This window comes from Lathyrus oleraceus, chromosome 5, assembly GCF_024323335.1.
Source record: "Lathyrus oleraceus cultivar Zhongwan6 chromosome 5, CAAS_Psat_ZW6_1.0, whole genome shotgun sequence".
NCBI lineage: Eukaryota > Viridiplantae > Streptophyta > Magnoliopsida > Fabales > Fabaceae > Lathyrus > Lathyrus oleraceus.
The window spans coordinates 260,704,145-260,722,603 of NC_066583.1; the positions used below are offsets into that span (position 1 = coordinate 260,704,145).

Below are 18,459 nucleotides of genomic sequence, written 5' to 3' on the forward strand. Positions count from 1 at the left end.
TAATTTCATTTTATTTTCTAAATGTTTATTTCATTTCATAATCAAACTTCAAAAAATCATAAGTAATTCATCCTTAATCCAAATTGAGTGGGAATTTTTGCATTGATCTCCATTTTTCCTCTAGTTTTTTATAGGCATGATAACAAAAGTTGTGCACGGCCTATTTTTGTTTTGGTCTATTGGTTTTGGTCATGTATGCTTTTTGCCTATGTTTTGCCATTTTAATTGTGAAATCATGATGCTTAATTGGAAATTCTTGAAAATTTACATGCATGTTCTAGACTCACACCTGGTCATTTTGGTATATGGTTTGTGATTTTTGCATTTCTGGATTGTGAAATATGATGTGATCTTTGAAGGTGTGACAATGTATGTCACACCATGTCTTGTTGATGTTCTTGATTTTATTTTCCATGCTTATGCTATACCAAATGATATGGATTTTTGCATGTTAATACTTATGGATGTCTAGTTTGCTTGTTATTTTTCCTGGAATTTTTGAATGCATTTTCTATTTGTTTGAGAATTTTTCCCTCTGTTTGACCAATTGTGAACATTTTGTGAGTCATGATCTCACATGTTTTGTGAAATCCTTGGTGCTTATTGGATGGACTTGAGATTTGGCATGTGTATTATAGACATCTTGAATTTTGCCATGGCTTTGGTTTCATTCATTTACCTCATGTCATTTCTGTTTTATGCTTGCATGAACTTGATGTATGATTTGGTGCTTTGTATGAGCTTATTTGAACATGCTTTGACTTGTTGATTTTCATTGACCTGCTTCCACTTATCCAATTGACATGATTTTTGGTGTGCTGCTCATTCAATGTGTTCTGTTTAGGCCTAATTTTTATTGGAATTTTTTGAGCCATTTTGGTATTGACATGCTTGTGTTCATTCTGTTTACCTCAATGTGATTCCAAATTGCACATGTTGACATGTTTTGTTTATGAAATCATTTTGGTGCATAGTTTTGACATGAGACCAATTAGACTTTGTTTTTATTTGATTAATCTTGATTTTGATCAAGTTTCATATTCTGTTTTGGTTTGTTTCTCCTCCTTTGACCCTAGGCTTTGTCCTAGTGGTCTACTTCTCATGTTTGAGTTGTTTTTCAGGATAAGGAGCAATTGCTTTAAGGAGATTAATTCGAGTTGATCGAGTTTGGTTTATTTGATTGTTATGAACTAACTTGGTTTGTTTTGTAGGATGCTAACTCATTTCATTTGAGTGTGTGCTTTGCACATGTGATTGATTGTGTTGACTGTTGGCTCTTATCTTGTCTGTTTTGACTTTGTGATTGGTATACTGATTATATTTGATTGATTTCAGGTACCATAGTTGCTTTAGTTCCTTTGTGAACTTGCTATTGCTTTGCTTTGCTTAAGCATTAAGGTAGAATCTCTTGTCTCCATGTAGTCTGGAAGACCTGGCCTGTTACTTGGCCAGGCACCTGTCTGAAGTCCTCCTTAAGAGGCAATGTTTGTGATTGTTTAACTTTGTCCCCAAGCAGGAAAAGACCTCATATGAGGCAATTGGTAGACAAAAGAGATATGTAGCCTATCTCCTACTATTCTGTGAGTCACTCACCTTGCTCACACCACATGTGTTGATGCATAGTGAGTAAAAACCCAAGATCTATCGAGTCCTTAACTTGTGGAGAGAGTTCCAACTTTCTGAACTCCCACACCTTCCGATATTCAATGCTCTCCCTGACCAGGGATAAGAGTGATGAGGCACACCCCTCATATCCTTTCATCTGCTTTACCTTGGCTCTCAATGTCAAGGTTAAGAGCACCACTTACCCCATTCCAGCTGACTTTTAAGTCTAACCCTTTGATTGAGCCTAATTGCTTGGTTATAGTGTGTGCTAAATGACTTTGTTTGATTGATTGCTTGTTGCATTTGTACATGTTTGCTTGTATGCTTTTGTGCATTTATCATCATTAATTGTTCATTATTGCATGATCATCATTTCATACCCTTGTGGTTTGTTTGAGTTTACCCATTGAGGACAACTGTAAGTCCATTCATTGGCCATTGTTCCTATGATTTGGAAGGGATAAAGTGTAAGACCATTTCACTTGGCTACTTATGTCCAATGCTTGTTTGTTTGTTGTATGTGAGGATGCAAGTGTAAGACCATGTTGTTGGCATTTGTACTCCCATGATCATCCTTTGGAGGTTGGTATAAGTCCAGATAGATTGGCATCTGACATCCAAGTTTTATTTTACCTTAGGAGATTGGCGTAAATCCATTTATTGGTATCCGATATCCGTTTTTGCTTTAGGAGATTGGTATAATTCCATTGATGGCTTCCGGTATCATTGTTTTGTTTTAGGAGATTGGTGTAAACCCATTTATTGGTATCCGGTATCCGCTTTTGTTTGTGAGATTGGTATAAGTCCATTGATGGCATCCGGAATCACCTTGCTTTTATTTGTTATTGCTCGTTGCTTATTCCTAAGGACACACTTGAATCATCTTCTATATGATTTCAAGAGGTGAATCTTTCTGAGAAGTTTTACATTCCTTCATCCACACCCTCTTTATCCTAAACCTTTTCACACTTTGCTTTCAAAAACTTTGACTTGTTGTGCAAACATCTTCATGTCTTTTCAAATTAGAAACCTGGACTCTAAGTCCTTGACTTTTCAAACTCCATTTCATAACACTTCTTTGAATCAATCTTAATCATACCTTGACCATATTTTGTGAATACTCATAATCAGTTAACTTCACACATTCAATTGTTTTGTGGCTTCGTCCATTGTTAATATGTTTTCATACATTAGCCATAGGTTTCAATTACCATAGCGGTTGATGTAAATCTTACCTTATCCTTAGTGAGTCGATTGTAAGACTTCCGTACTGAAAACAGGGTTAACCCCTCTAGTACGTCGAAGCCGTCCTCGCATGGTGGATTGTTGAATTCAGGTTGAGTTTTCTCCCATTGGTAATGAAAAACCTTAATGCTTGTGTTTTAAAATGAACTCACTAATTTTTGGAAATCTTTTAGCCGAACTACGACGTTTTGATCCTTACCTTTGATGGAAGGTACGTAGGCAACGGGTTCACCCGTTCAAACACAAAAATAACTAACTTGTACATTCTTTTCTCATCATCCCTTCATGTTTGCACAATATGTCAAAAACAAATAAACATTTTTTATACAACAAGTGTGAAAAGGGCTCCCTAGGAGTACCTAGGACGTGATGGGTGCCTAACACCTTCCCATTGCGTAATTTACCCCTTACCCAGATTCTCTGATCTTTTATTGGTTTTCTATGTGTAAAACTTCTTAGGTTTTTGTTCGCTTTTTAACCAGTCCTTAGGATAAATAAAAGTGCGGTGGCGACTCGATTCTTTGTATACTTTGCTTATAGTTTAATCAATAAATCATATAGCGACGAATACACTGCTACAGAAAAGTGGTGACTCTGCTGGGGAACACATTAGACCTTCCTTGGTGGTATTGCCTACTTTTCACCCTTGTTGTATGATATTTGTTTATGTGTTATTTGACATATTTTTGTACAATTTGGGATAACTGTATTGATTGTAATGTTTGAATTGCTTGATATACAATTGCTGTTTGCTTTGGTGATCTCTGTGAGATGAGTTCTATACCCGAACTCGAGTGCACCTTAGGATAGGAGAATGGCGTAGTCTTGTCGACTAGTGTGGAGTATTCCTTAGCCAGTTGACTTGCGAGTCCATTCACTTGGTGGAGGTCATGTTGGATTAATAATGTCACACAAGTTATTTGTGGTTAGGCATTATTTTTTCAATCATGTGCCTTAGAAGCCAAGGACCTTAGTTTACCAAGCCCATCTTGGCCTATTTTTAGGACGTAGTGCGGAGGTCGTTCAGATGTAAGATCGGATGCGATTGTTACGCGATACTACACTCATAAGAGTCTCTCTTGAGAATATTTTTGGAATACGAGTATTCGTTTCTCCGATAATATCCGAGAGATGGGACGATGATTATGGGAACCTCTGGTAGAACATGTCTGGCAGGTTTAAACCCTAGTACACTCCCTTTGGGTGGTTCTTAACCGAGACTCCATGCTCGTTGTCATACCCCGATTTTGGTCCTGAATTTCTTATGTTTTAATTTTGTTTAACATGTTTGGCCCAACCTTACTTTGGTCTTATATGAGGATTGGTTTTGGTCCAAAGTTATGGTGTTGTTCATATGATTGTTAATACTCATAACCAATCTTCTCGTGTCACAAGCCAATGGCCAATCATGCCACTTGATTCATGAATATCCCTTTCAAACCCTAACCTTGTGCCCTCATTTCATGGCCTTGTTAACCTTATTGTCAGTCAAGTTGTTTTCTTTTTTAAAGTCAGGCATCCAAGTCATAAATAAACCAATGGTAAAACCAAATTTCAAATCATTTTTTCAAACCATAGTATAGCTATAGAATTTGTAATTCTTACTATCATGGATTATAGAAGCCATTGACAAAAATGAAGAAAGAAACATGGTTGATATATTCCAATGACACAATACAATATGATAGTTTGGATGAATCTCTATAATAGACAACAAAAGAGAGACGAGGAAACCAGAATTTGATTTTGGCAATGGCCTTATCTTATAATGAATGACACTATGTTTCAGAATGAGGTCTAAATAAGTAGTGACTGGCTGAAGAAAACCGGGCAAAACAATTATGCAAATAATCAATTCATAAATAGAATTATTCAACTGTCACATTTTGGATTCAGCTGCAATGTTAATTCCTACTTCCTCTTCTAAGGCTTCAAAGGCTGGTAACTCCGTTTGAATTTGAGTCTTCAACACTATCGGTTTTAACATTGCCACTGTTATGTTCTGTGCCATAGAGGTGGCCCATTTTCACACGTTTTGTCTCCAAAAATCTCTTGTTCTCTGAAGTGATAAGAGTTAACAATGGGATCCTACCAGAAACAGTTAAACCTTGAGACCAATATATTTGGATGGATTGTTAGTCATCAACTTCATAGATTGAACATCCAGATCCCTCAGTATCTGCAAAAATAGTAGCATTTCAAATTCCATAACAATTGTGATCAGCATGTATTAAAACAGTTCAAATGTTATTGCAAGAGATTCATCATCGAACCAATAAGTGTATATCTATTACCTGCGCACCAATGCCATACTACCTAGAGTCAACAGGCAATCCCAACTCCTCATTGGCTTCTACGGTATCGCGCCCATCATCCTGTAGGTTTTAAGCACGGAGCTTGTGGCCCAATCCAATACCCCTACCTTCATGTCCGCGCAAATATACAAGTACACCTCTACCGACCTCTCAAATCTGTTCTTGCCATTTCATCGGATAAAACAGGATTAGCAGTTATTGGAGTCAATTCCCAAGCTTCAAATTCTGAGATTACAAGAAAAGAATAAGTTACTACGCTTACCGTCATGAGAACCGGCGACAGGCGAATGCGTATCACTTCATTGAGACAAGAGCCAAGACTCGAAAATCATGTAATAATGTTTAATGTTTCATATTCCTGCATTCAATATCACAAGTGGTCACAAGATTTCAAATAATATCAATGGGATACAAAAAGAGGTGGTGGGACTGCATCGATTCTCCCGATGAAGCGTCATTCAGGATGCAAATAAAGGATTTGGCGTATGAGTCTCTCCAAATTCTTGAAACAGCAACACCAACAAGAGTAAGTCCATTCATAATAGCCGCAATCTGAAAAATCTCACCTGCAGCATTGCATTTTGAAGCAAGCGCACCACCACCTCTACCACTTCTTCTTCCTCCGTTATATATTGAACTCCTCACTTTTTGCAAAAGCCAGTTCACTGGAAACAGGAACTCCTAGTGATGCCACAGTGTTGTGCTGAGCTTGCAATCCGTTAAAATAATTGAGTGTTGTGATGAACCTCACGTTATGACCCTTCCTGTTGTTCCTTGATTTGGAACCGGTGACTGAGCTTCCTACAACAGTGATTGTAGATGGAGATGCTGCTGAGGCTGAGGCCATTTTTATTATCTGTGAAATATGAGAAAAAGTTCAGAGAAGTATTGAATTGATGAGATGAAACTATAAGGAAAGTAAATGCAATAACCTCTTTTGTCTCGTCGTAACTTCCACTGTTATAACATCCAAAGTCAGTCCGGCCATGCTCTTCAACCTGTGATAGTAAGAGATCATTAACTGGAGAAGATTCTCAGTCAAAATTAGTTAGTGATCAGAGTCGTTACCAAAGCTTCAAGGAATTGGGAAGCTTCAGGTCAACAAAGCTCGCTTGAGCGAAGACTTGAACCAATGCTGGGAGATACTTGCTGAACCAATACAAACGGTTATGCGAAGATACAGTGTTCCTGAGCCATTGTTTTTGCAAACTTCAGCATCATAGCCGAGCCACCACCTGAAACCACCCAAAACCAAGTACAAAACAGAGTTGTGATCAAAACCGAAACCGCTTTTGGAATCTTCATCATTTTCACTGCAGTAAAAACATGGCCATTAGTCAAAACTGTAGAAATTACAAGAAATCCCAAATTGGGAATCAAGACAAATTCAAGAAGAAAGTGCACGGATCGTATTACCTTTTCCAGATTAAGTACCGAAATGAGGCAAACAAACTGAGCACCCTAAAGGATTTCGCAGGGTACCCCTTTTGATCTGAGTAACCAGTTCAAAACCCTAAACAGGGTGAATATAAAAGGAGGAAAGAAACCTAGTAACAGAAAAAAATGGAAAGAGGGAGGCGACCACAAAAACGAAACCCTAATCTTTCACAAACTCCCTTCTAACCTTCGGGACGCCGCCACACATCCTCGGTTCTCGTCTTCCTTCAGTCGGCGACCATCGCGGTTTACCCTCCGTCTACAGTACCACGTGAACACCAAAGCTGACCTCTGTGCGATCAACAAACCAACGACAAATGATCGCTCGACTGGGTGAGTCGAGAATGGGATACAAACTGCAAGTGCACAGTTCTATCGCGTAGTTTTAAAAGATATCGATCCCACAGGGACTTATGAATCGATATACCGTTATCTAAGGTTACTACGTAAATCTAAGGTGAAAATGTTTGATTGTTTGGGGAAAAACTAAGAGCTAAACTAATATCTAGATTAAATATTAATAAAACGGATATCGGTATGTAGTTCGTCAAAACTAGGGAATCAAGTCTTTGTCGGTTTCTTGGTTTTAAAATGAATCGTTTCGGTTAACTTTATTGGTTAAAGGTTCTATCTCAAACTCTCGCTCTGTTGAATAAACCATGATCTTATATTAATGTTGTTGTCACTTATAATTAAGTCAAAAACCATATTTTGAAAACAATAAAGTTGCAGAAACTCTTTTTAAGAAAATACTGACCGTTTTAAACACCCTTATCTCAAACTCTCGCTCTGTTGACTTAGGTTATATAATTAAATCCAAATGCTTAACTCTCGTCCTCACATCCAATCTTTAAAAATACTTTTTGGAAAAGGTCAGAATTTAATTAACTCTAAAACTTGCTCTCGCCCTGATCTAGAATTAATGCCTAACTTACACTGTCCAGTTAAAATCTCAAACTCTCGCTCTATTGATTTTAACTTCTTTATGTCTTTTACTTTTGTAAAAAATCTTGTTATTAAACCTGTAAGTTGAAACCGTAAAAAGATTGATTTTGGTTTTAAGTTTAAATAGACCGACTCAGTCTTGATCCCTTATTCTGCTTACTTTACATACCGATACCTAGGCAAATTAGCCAGACATGCTAAATAAATAAGAATTTATATCATGCATAAACAGACTCATTCCAGGCAGGCAATATGAATAAACAATAGAATAAAACATTAAAAATTAAATAACAATTAAAGAACCTGAATGCGTAATACAATGGTCTTGAACACTCCACCACAAGCCGGTAGGATTTGTTCTTGGATTCTTCAATTAGACAGTAAATTAAATCAAGGAAATAAAACTGGAATATAACGTAAGGTTAAATCCGGTATAAAGTTGCACAATAGTTTCCGGTGTAGAAACTATTATGCGAAAAATATCTAAAAGCTAAAACTGGAAAGGTAAATTTGCAAGGGAAAAAGAATGTAAATCTTGCAAAAGAAATAAATAAAATAAACAATGCTAAGTTGCTGGAAAGGAAGAAAAATAAGCAAAGGCGTGAAAAGAAAATTTGGCAGAGCTTCGGCAAACTGAGCGTGCAAAAACTGAGACTTTTTTAGGTTTGTGAGATGGCTATTTATAATAGCCTTGGTAACTGCCTTCCGTTTCCCACGAGTCTTCAGCATGGCTAAATACACGGCGTGGGCATAGGACACGAACTCTCTCAACGTTCTTCTTCAATTCTTCTGAGAGCGTGACTTGCGCCAAAAAGCTAGTGGAATGGTGTGACGCTCGTCACACCATGTGTGACGCTCGTCACAGGGATGCTTCTAGTGTGACGCTCGTCACAACCCTTGTGACGCCCGTCACAGGCACAACGTGCGCTTTCTTTTGGGCTGGGCTTGGTCTTTGATATTTGTTTCCTTTTTACTCCTTTCTACACCTCCTTTTCTTCCCTTTTTCACTTTTGCTTCAAAATGGATACCTGACATAAATAGAAAAGAAATACTGCATAATATCTGATAAAATGGGATAAATTAAAGTAAATGATAATATAATCTAATTGAATTAAGTCTTCAAATGTGATATAATTTCATGTTATCAAACTCCCCCATACTTAAATCTTTGCTTGTCCTCAAGCAAAATTCAGTATAGAACTTGTTAAAAGTTTTAGCCAGATGAAATTTCAAAGCACACATCAATTCGTACTAGGTTGCAAATGGATTTTTGTTTAGGAGGACTCGAGTTTAATCTTGACATCAACAACTACCGTTACAACTTAGATAACCCTACTCTATGCCAATCAGTTCAAGTACCCTATGATAGCTATCCTGGTTCCTTTAGTCTTATTTTACCCGTTTTCATTCTAGTGAAATCACATTAAGCCCTTTATCTTTTCGCGCACATAGTGGAGTAACCGGTTAGTGATTATGATCCGCTTTTAGCTAGAAGTTCTGGTACATAAGTCGGATAACTTCATTATTCAGTCCATTGCAAATTGCAGGGGATCGAACCGTAGTCCGCCCTACCGAGTTCAGTACCAGATTCCTACTGAACCAACTCATAATGGGTCTTTCGTATTGTGCTTTTGCATGATCTGCAACCTTTAGATTAAATGATCTGGTAAGGATCACCTAATTTAATTAGTGGATTTCTTGATATATTTATATATCTTAGGTTACTTTGGGGATCATTCACTTATATTCATCGGCCCTCCACGTAGTTTGCTATTAAGATGGTGCTGACTTCTGTATAAACTACTTGGGGTTGCCATAGAACTAAAAGTTCAAGGAATCGGTATAATAGGTACTTATCCTGCTTTAACATATTGAGGTTCTTAGAGCGTTGTTATGGTAATGATTTTGTTTTGATTTCACTCAAATTTTTTTTAAGTAAGCAACCTTTATACTTATTGGGTGTGTTAAAAAAATTTTTGTTATGGCTCAAGAAAATTGAGGGGAATAGATAATAAGAATTTTTCACATTCGGACTTGACTTAAAATAAATATATATTATAATAATTTTATTTTTTTTTTTTTTTTTTTTTCATAATAAGAAAGGGATATAACAATGAAAAGGGAAAATAACATACTTGAAAAAAGGGTATAGGAAGAATATTGTTTCCCCCCCATACTTAAACTAAACATTGTCCTCAATGTTTTAAGGGAAAGAAATACAAAATGGAAATGAAAAGAAAAAGGAAATATAACTAAGGCTGCCTTCCGCCTCTGGTTCTTGGCCCTGGTGATCTTTGACGTATGTCTAAGTTGTCGAACCTGCTGAACAATTCAGTAAACCGCTGGTCGGTTATGGCATTCCGAGCGTCCTGTTGCTGTTGCATTTGACGCATCATCTGCATCATCTCTGCATTTTGTGCCTGCATGCCATCAATAGCATCCATAATGTCGTCGTTGGTCGCAGGCCTTCTTCGTCGACGACGTTGGGAGGATGGGCCGGCTGCATTACGGGAAGGGTTGAGCGGGGCTGAATGTTGTGTAGGAGGATGATCACCTTGTTCCATTTCTTCAAACTCATCTGTTTGTGGGTTTGTTTGTAAAGGCTCGGTGGTTTCAGGAGCGTTTAGATCGTAGAGGTGGCGGTCGGGGTTTGTGACATCAGTTAGGGCGATGTTTGGTAGAACAACGCTTGGGACAGCCTGGTTGTTCACCATAAGATAATATCCTCCGCCTACTCTGTTTTTAATCAGGCGGCTAGAACGGCAATAGCTGATATCCATAGACAGGGGAGGTAGGGATTCTAAAGTTTGGAGTCTATCCCCTAGGTGTAGGCCAAGTGCTATGGAGGTTATTAATCCACCAATTATAAAGGGTTGCCGGCCTCTAGCACATAAGGTGCGGATATGATAAAAGAGAAAGGAGGCGGCGTTTACCTGGGCTTGCGGTTCGAAGACGCACTGGAGGAAAAATAACTCCTTTGAGTTGACCTTGCTGTTGTTTGGTCTACCAAAAACTGTGTTTTGCAAGATACGGAGAAAATAACGGATGGTGGGGTTATGGATGTGGGAGAGAAGGAGTTCTTCCCAGTTGTAGGTCTCTATACCGGAAATTTTCTTAAAAAGGTCAAAAACGCCAACTGTGTTCCAGTTTAGGTCGGGAGGGATTCTGGGGTAGACTTGGCCTTCTGTGGTAAATTATAGCATGGTACTCAATTGGTTTTGGGTTAGAGAGTACTCGGTGTTAAACATGCGGAAGGTTGCGGTACCGGTCAGAAATTCACCCTCACCGGCGGGAGTGGTGTAGTCGTAAGAACTTAGGAATTCTAAGGTTAGGGAAGGGTAGGTGGGTTGGTTATGAGTGCAAAGGAAGGTTAAATCGGCTTTACGGAGCATCCACTCGATACCTTGGAGTAAGCCTAATTGTTGTAAACAAGTTAAATCGGGGTACCTGGTGGAAGCGACGCCTCGCTGTTGGAAGCGCTCGAATTGCTCTTGCTGATAGTTGTCATCTCCGGATCGGAAGATGATATTTCCGAAATTTTGATTTCCCGCCATTGTGATGAATTTTTGAAGGGATGATTTGGAAAGAAAAAGAAATGTATATTTGATATGAGAGAATCGTTTGTGGTGGATGAAGGAGGTTTTGGTAGGTATTTATAGGAGAAGGATTGGAAGGTAGAAAGAAAAAGTGGTTGAAGAGTAATTAAGTGTGGTAAACGAAAAAATGAATGGGGAAGGTAAAAATTAAAGTGTAACGTTCGTCTCCAACGGCTCCCTAACGTTCACATGTCTGAGGGGCGTTACGCTCGTCACAAGGCTGTGACGTTCGTAACAGGCGTTTTGCGTGCCGTTCGTCATGGAGTGTGTGACGCTCGTCACACAGTCCTTTTTGGCAAGGCTTCAGTAGCGCTTCACAGAATTACTTTGGTAGTGTATTTTAATGTTTCATTTTGCTTATGATCATTTTTAGTCTGCAGTTTTAATGTATTGTGCACGCTTACTTGCTTTGTATAATAATAATAATAGGTAACAACAGTAGAGCATAATAGCCATTGCATAATAAAATTAACTAAACAGCTTCAATAAGAATGATCATAATGTATTACAGTGAAAGAAAACAATGAAATGAAATAGAAATAAACATGAATTCAAATAACATTAATGAAAAATCTAGCCTAAAACTAAATAACTTAGAAAGAAAAATAACTAAATTCCATCTATCTTCGGATCTCTGGCCGGAGGAGCAAAAGAGTTAACATGATGCCGTAACATACGTAACTGACTTGCCGTGCTGCTCATGTATTCTAGGATTTCAAGTCTCAAGCTGTGGAAATCTTCCCTGAGGGCGTCTTGTTCTGACATCAAGGCTTCAATGACGGTTTTAATATCTGTTCCTGGCATATGATGTCGGAGATCAGGCATGGCTGATTCTTCGGTCAGGGCAGGCTGAGGGGGAGGATCAATATCATAGTAGCCGGATGGTGTCTGAGGGTCAGATTCAGCATGAGAGATATGGTCAACATAGTGCTCATAGTCATCACAGATCTCATAGTCCTGGATGGATTCAGTGGATCCAGCAGGAGTTGGGGTTTCATTCAGATTATAGAGCCAGTTCCTTTGGTTGTGAACACTAGTTCTAGGATCGGGCATGGTGAATAGGCAGAGAACCTGGTTATCAATAATAAGCTCGAACTCATCAGACCCTATGTTTGCTATAAACATAGTGTTGAAGAGGAAAGGTATACTCATAGTAGTAATGCCACAAAAAGGGCTAAGGTCAAGCATAGGCTGACGTAATCCAATAGCATTACCTATCATAGTGATCAAACCGCCTATTCTAATGGGTGCTCGCTCATCCTGGATAAGGTGGTCCAAATTAGCTAACATAAAAGTAGCACCGTTTACTGGACGGTTCTGGGAAGCACAAAATATGATGAAGAGTTTATCACGTGAAACTGAAGTACTATTTGGCTTCTTCCCAAATAAAGTGTGGGTCAGGATCTTATGGAAATAGCGAAAAGCCGGGTTATGTATGTTTCCAGAGAGAAACTCATGTTCCTCGGGCTCATCATTTCCAGTCAGCTTACCCCAAAAGTGTTCAAGCTCTCTATATTCAAAAAGTTCTTCCTGGCTTACAGTGAATGTATCAAAGGAGGTAGGAAAACCCAAAAGGTTGGTGAAGTCTCTAATATTAAATTGGTACTCCATATTGAACATTCTGAACTGGATAAAACCTCTGCTAATTCCTTTTCCATGGCTAGGTAGATAGATTAATGAACTAAGGAATTCTAGTGTGAGTCTCCGGTAGGTGGTGAAATGTCTCAGGATAGGGGAGGTCTCCCATCCTATCTGATTCAGCAAAAACAGGACACTCTGTCTCAGTCCAAGGGCAGTCATAGCCCAATCATCAGCATATAAACTAGGTAGCATCTCTCTAGCGGCTAGTTCTTCAAACTTTCGTTTCTGAGCCATTCCTCTGAACTTGATACCCATACGATCAGAATGTCCCATCTGGTTAGTGTTAGCTAGAGAAAAGAAACATGAGTTTAAGTCAGGATTTGGCCAAATGCCGAAAGAAGAAAAGAATTATTATATATATATATATTTTTTTTTTCTTTTTGAATAAATCAATAATGAATACTAAATAGAAATTAAAAGAATAATTTAAGAGAAAAATAGGGAAATGATAATAATAATAGAATAATAAAATAACAAATTAATTTTTTGTGGGTTGTCTCCCACTAAGCGCTTTGTTTAAATGTCGCAAGCTCGACAAAAAAAACTGTTAAATATAGTCTATGAGTCCTGGGGGCGTTTCGTCTAAGTGTAGAATTTGCGAATCCTCGTTGGTTTCCGCATAGTGATAATGTTTCAGACGTTGCCCGTTTACGGTGAACGGTTCTGTAGATTGTCCTTTTATTTCTACCGCTCCACTGGGAAAGATTTTAGTGATATGAAAAGGTCCTGACCATCTGGATCGTAGTTTTCCCGGGAATAACTTTAGTCTAGAGTTAAATAAAAGTACTGCGTCGCCTTGCTTGAAGATTTTCCTTGATATACGCTTGTCATGCCATTGTTTTGTTCTTTCTTTATAGATTTTGGCATTTTCATAGGCGTCTCTTCTGAGTTCCTCTAATTCGTTTATGTCAAGGATTCTCTTTTCACCTGCGGCTTTATAATTCAAATTTAAATTTCTAATAGCCCAATAGGCTTTATGTTCTAATTCTACCGGGAGGTGACAGGATTTTCCATAAATGAGCTTAAATGGGGTCGTCCCTATGGGAGTTTTATAAGCAGTTCGGTATGCCCATAAAGCTTCTGGTAATTTCAATGACCAATCTTTCCTTGAAGTGGCGACCGTTTTTTCTAGTATTTGCTTGATTTCTCTGTTAGATACTTCCACTTGTCCACTGGTTTGAGGGTGGTAAGGTGTTGCTATCCTATGTCTCACTCCATATTTAAGTAGTAGTTTTTCGAGTACCTTGGATATAAAGTGTGATCCACCATCACTGACTACTATTCTTGGGATGCCAAATCTCGGAAATATTATATTTTTAAAGAGTCTAGTTACTACTCGGGTGTCATTTGTTGGAGAAGCTATAGCTTCGATCCATTTTGATACGTAGTCAACTGCCACGAGTATGTATTTGTTACCGAAAGAGGATGGGAAAGGTCCCATGAAGTCTATCCCCCACACGTCAAAAATCTCTACTTCCAAAATACCTTTTTGTGGCATCTCGTCACGTCTAGATATGTTTCCCGTGTGTTGACATCTGTCACACTCCTTAATAGCCGCATGTACGTCCTTCCATATAGTTGGCCAATAAAAGCCAGCTTGTAGGATTTTAGAGCAGGTCTTGGATGTACTTGTGTGTCCGCCATAAGGCGCAGAGTGACAGTGTTGGATTATATTTTCTACCTCTTCTTCGGGTATACATCGACGGAAAATACCATCAGGGCCTCTTTTGAAAAGTAAGGGATCATCCCAGTAAAAGTGTTTTATGTCGTGGAAGAATCGTTTCTTCTACTGGTAAGATAAAGTAGGTGGAACTATTCCGGCAGCTAAATAATTGACTAGATCAGCGTACCATGGTATGACAGATATAGCTAAGGTGGTTTCTACTTGCATGTCGGAGTTGTTCTCTTCCAAAGTAGCTATGAGTTTATCATACGAGAAATCATCATTAATGGATGTTCTTTCTAGTTCAAGGTTCTCAAGTCTAGAGAGATGGTCTGCTACTACGTTTTCAGTTCCTTTCTTGTCCTTGATTTCTAAGTCGAATTCTTGCAGTAACAAGATCCATCTTAGGAGTCTAGGTTTAGCATCTTTTTTTGTTAAAAGGTACCTGATAGCAGCGTGATCAGTATAAACTATTATTTTGGCTCCTACCAGGTAAGAACGAAATTTATCTAGCGCAAATACCACTGCTAGGAGTTCTTTCTCGGTTGTGGCATAATTCATCTGTGCTTCATCCAGGGTTCTGCTAGCGTAATATATAACGTGAAGCTTTTTATCCTTTCTTTGTCCTAAAACAGCACCTACAGCATAATCACTGGCATCGCACATTATTTCGAATGGTTCATTCCAGTCTGGTGTCTGCATAATGGGTGCGGAGATCAATGCTTGTTTAAGAGTTTGAAATGCTTTTAAACAGTTATCGTCGAATATGAATTCAGCATCTTTCATCAACAGTCCGGTTAAGGGTTTAGTTATCTTAGAGAAGTCTTTGATGAATCGTCGGTAAAAACCGGCGTGTCCTAAAAAGCTTCGTACTTCTCTCACAGTTCTTGGGGGTTGAAGATTTTCGATTACCTCTATTTTGGCTTTGTCTACTTCAATTCCTCTGTTCGAGATGATGTGTCCTAAAACAATGCCTTCTTGTACCATAAAGTGGCACTTTTCCCAATTAAGTACTAAGTTTACTTTTACACATCGCTCCAGAACTCTTTCCAGGTTTTCAAGGCATTCTTCGAAACTTTGTCCGTATACAGAAAAGTCATCCATAAATACTTCCATGATGTTCTCGAGAAAGTCGGCGAAAATCGCCATCATGCATCTTTGAAAAGTTGCAGGGGCATTACACAGACCAAACGGCATTCGTCTATAAGCGAAGGTACCAAAAGGGCATGTGAATGTTGTCTTTTCTTGGTCATCAGGGTGAATTGGTATTTGAAAGAAGCCTGAATAACCGTCTAAATAACAGAAATGTGAATGTTTAGCTAATCGTTCTAACATCTGGTCAATGAATGGTAAAGGGAAATGATCTTTTCGGGTTGCTTTGTTTAGTTTCCTATAATCAATGCACATTCTCCATCCCGATTCGATTCGTTTAGTTATAGTTTCTCCTTTTTCGTTTTCAATAACGGTTATGCCTCCTTTCTTTGGTACAACGTGTACAGGACTAACCCATTTGCTATCAGATATAGGATATATAATACCTGCTTCTAATAACTTGGTTATTTCTTTCTTTACTACCTCACTTAGGATCGGATTTAGTCTTCTCTGGTGTTCCCTAGAGGTTTTACAGTCTTCTTCTAACATGATGCGGTGCATACAAATAGAAGGGCTTATTCCTTTGAGATCGGTGATGTGGTATCCTAGTGCGGTTGGATATTTTCTTAAGATATGTAGGAGTTTTTCTGTTTCGAGTCTTCCTAGATCTGCATTAACTATCACAGGTCGTTCAAGTTCTAAGTCTAGGAATTCATATCTCAGATTTTTGGGAAGTGTTTTCAAATCAGGGGTTGGTTTGTTAAGACACTGCGTAGGATCCGGTGTTATTGCTAGGCATTGTTTAGATTTGTCCTCTAAAAGATAGTCTGATGATTTGTTTTCTCCTGACTCTGCTTCTTTTATGCATTCATCGATGATATCCATGAAGTAACATGTATCTTCTATTGCAGGTGCTTTCAAGAATTGGGAAAGAATGAATTCAATTTTCTCTTCACCTACTTCGAAGGTGAGTCGTCCTCGTTTTACGTCTATGATTGCACCGGCAGTTGCTAAGAATGGTCTTCCTAGTATAATAGGTGTCGTATCATCTTCTCTAATGTCCATAATTGTGAAGTCAGTGGGAATGTAAAACTGACCTATGCGTACGGGAACGTTTTCAAGGATTCCTACAGGATATTTGATGGAACGATCTGCTAATTGCACAGACATTTTGGTCGGTCTTAATTCTCCCATTTCCAGTTTCTTACATATGGATAAAGGCATAACGCTAATTCCGGCTCCTAAATCGCATAAGGCTTTGTCGATGACAAATTTTCCTATGTGACAGGGTATAGAGAAGCTACCCGGATCCTTGAGTTTAGGGGGCATGTTTTGGATTATAGCGCTACATTCGGCAGGGAGTGTAACGGTTTCGCTATCCTCAAGTTTCCTCTTATTAGAAAGAATTTCTTTTAAGAATTTAGCATATGAGGGCATCTGCGTGATAGCTTCGGTAAACGGAATTGTAACGTTTAATTGTTTAAGGAGATCAACAAATTTTCTAAATTGGCCTACATCTTTGGTTTTAACAAGCCTTTGAGGGTAAGGTATAGGTGGTTTGTAAGGTGGTGGAGGTACATAAGGTTCCTTCTTTTCTAGGGTTTCCTTATTACTCTCTTCCTTTTCCTTAGGTTCACTTTCCTCAGTAGATTTCTTAGGGTTTTGGTTTTCTATCCTTGGGTCAGACGGTCCTTCCACTTCCGTTCCGCTTCTCAATATAATTGCATGAGCTTGGCTTCTCGGATTGGGTTGGGGCTGTCCAGGGAATGTACCAGTTGGTGCAGCAGTAGGTGCTTGTTGTTGAGCTACTTGAGATATTTGCGTTTCTAGCATTTTGTTATGGGTAGCCAGGGCATCTACTTTGCTTGCTAGTTGTTTTAGTTGTTCGCCAGTGTGTATGTTCTGGTTTAAGAAATCTTTATTGGTTTGTTGTTGGGAAGCTATAAAGTTTTCCATCATGATTTCCAAGTTGGATTTTCTAGGGGTATTATTGTTAGGATTCGGTTTCTGATATCCTGGAGATATAGATGGGGCTTGATTTGGAGACTGTCCAGGTGCGTATAAAGCATTATTACTCTTATATGAGAAGTTTGGATGGTTCTTCCAATTTGGGTTATAGGTATTCGAATAGGGGCTTCTTTGAGCATAGTTTACTTGCTCTGCTTGGATTCCAGTCAAGAGTTGACATTCCGCAGGAGTGTGGCCTTGGATTCCACAGACCTCGCAATTCTGAGTTATAGCAACCACGGCGGCTGGAGGTGATACGTTTAAACTTTCAATTTTCTGGACCAAAGCATCCACTTTTGCATTGACGTGATCAAGGTTACTTATCTCGTACATGCCAGTTTTCGGTTGAGGTTTTTCCACATTCGTTCGTTCGGTTCCCCACTGATAGTGGTTTTGGGCCATGCTCTCGATAAGCTGGTAAGCATCAGCATAAGGTTTGTTCATTAGTGCACCACCTGCAGCGGCGTCTATTGTTAACCTTGTGTTGTATAAGAGACCATTATAAAATGTGTGAATTACTAACCAGTCTTCCAAACCATGGTGTGGGCAAAGTCTCATCATGTCTTTGTATCTTTCCCATGCTTCGAAAAGAGACTCGTTGTCTTTCTGTTTAAATCCGTTTATCTGGGCTCTTAACATAGCTGTTTTGCTTGGCGGAAAATATCGGGCAAGAAAAACTTTCTTCAACTCGTTCCATGTGGTGACAGAGTTGGAAGGAAGAGATTGAAGCCATCTTCTAGCGCTATCTCTTAATGAGAAAGGAAAAAGACGAAGTTGAATTGCCTCTGAAGTGACACCATTAGCTTTAACAGTATCAGCGTATTGAACAAATACGGATAAATGAAGGTTTGGATCTTCGGTAAGATTTCCAGAGAATTGGTTCTGTTGCACAGCCTGCAACAACGAAGGTTTA

General features: G+C 38.7%; 1 pseudogene; it reads left to right on the top strand.

The window, feature by feature from the left end:
* Window positions 1–18,078: 18,078 nt before the first annotated feature.
* On the top strand, window positions 18,079–18,178 carry LOC127089259 (uncharacterized; annotated as a pseudogene).
* The last annotated feature ends 281 nt before the right edge of the window (window positions 18,179–18,459 follow it).